The sequence below is a fragment of the Chiloscyllium plagiosum genome, chromosome 48 (genome assembly GCF_004010195.1).
Source record: "Chiloscyllium plagiosum isolate BGI_BamShark_2017 chromosome 48, ASM401019v2, whole genome shotgun sequence".
Taxonomy (NCBI): domain Eukaryota; kingdom Metazoa; phylum Chordata; class Chondrichthyes; order Orectolobiformes; family Hemiscylliidae; genus Chiloscyllium; species Chiloscyllium plagiosum.
In genome coordinates, this window is record NC_057757.1 from 2,942,362 (window position 1) to 2,944,098 (window position 1,737).

The following is a 1,737-nucleotide window of genomic DNA, read 5'->3' on the forward strand; positions in this document are numbered from 1 at the left end:
GACAGCACAGGGTTAGATACAGAGTAAAGCTTCCTCTACCCTGTCCCCATTGAACACTCCCAGGACAGGGACAGCATGGGGTTAGATACAGAGTAAAGCTCCCTCTACACCGTCCCCATTGAACCCTCCCAGGACAGGGACAGCATGGGGTTAGATACAGAGTAAAGCTCCCTCTACACTGTCCCCCATCAAACACTCCCAGGACAGGGATAGCACAGGGTTAGATACAGAGTAAAGGTCCCTCTACACTGTCCCCATCAAACACTCCCACGGACAGGGACAGCCCAGGGTTAGATACAGAGTAAAGCTTCCTCTACCCTGTCCCCATTGAACACTCCCAGGACAGGGACAGCACGGTGTTAGATACAGAGTAAAGCTCCCTCTACACTGTCCCCCATCAGACACTCCGAGGGACAGGAACAGCACAGGGTTAGATACAGAGTAAAGCTCCCTCTACACTGTCCCCATCGAACACCCCCAGCACAGGGACAGCACGGGGTTAGATACAGAGTAAAGACTATTCTACCCTGCCCTATGAAATGACTCCGTCTCCATCCTGATTATATATTACAATGACGTCTTTTCCTTTCTTCATGGTAACCTTTCAGATGACTGATCTGGGTTAATGTGAAAGACATCCGAATGTACTGTTTGAAAAACTGGAAAACGTTGAAGTGGTTGACACGTTCTGGTTTGGTGAGGGTGTTACTGAGTAACAAGGTGAGCAGCTTCATGCGGGCTCTTACCCACCTCCTGGTCACAGAAAGGCAAACAACTTTGGAAAAAGAACTAAGCAAAGCTTCCGACGTGCTCTGAGATAGGGATTATTGCTTTTGTTGGAACACCCAATTTGAGGAGACTGGGGGCCCACAACCAGAGATTGCTTGGCAACTCTCGTTAGTTTTAGTTTCTGTTTCTTCACACCTCTCATTGGTTTTAGTTTCTGTTTCAAAAATGTGGAGAGTCAAAGGGAGGAGAAAACTTGTAAGTTGTAATCAGGCTGTAAGTCCTTGTCCCCCTCTCTTCAAATCCCCTACTATCAACATCCTGGGGGTTACCATTGACCAGAAACTCAACTGGACTCACCACATAAACACGGTGGTTACAAGAGCAGGTCAGAGACTAGGGATACTGCAGTGGGTAACTCACCTCCTGACTCCCCAAAGCCTGTCCACCATCTCCAAGGCACAAGTCAGGAGTGTGATGGAATACTCCCCACTTGCCCTGGATGGGGGCAGCTCCAACAACATTCAAGAAGCTTGACACCATCCAGGACAAAGCAGCCCATGCTTGATTGACACCACATCCACAAACATCCCCTCCCTCCACCACCGACACTCAGTAGCAGCAGTATGTACCATCTACAAGCCGTCTGCACTGCAGAATTTCACCAAAGATCCTCAGGCAGCACCTTCCAAACCCACAACTTCCATCTAGAAGGACAAGGGCAGCAGATACATGGGAACATCATCCCCTGCAAGTTCCCCATCAAGCCTCTCACCATCCCCACTTGGAAATATATCGCCGTTCCTTCAGTGTCACTGGGTCAGAATTCTGAAATTCTCTCCCTCAGGGCATTGCGGGTCTAACAACAGCACATGGACTGCAGCGGTTCAAGAAGGCAGCTCACCCCCACCTTCTCAAGGGGCAACTAGAGACGGGCAGGAAATGCTGGCCCAGCCAGCGATGCCCACATTCCATGAAGGAATATTTAAAAAAGGATTATTTGGGAAGCTG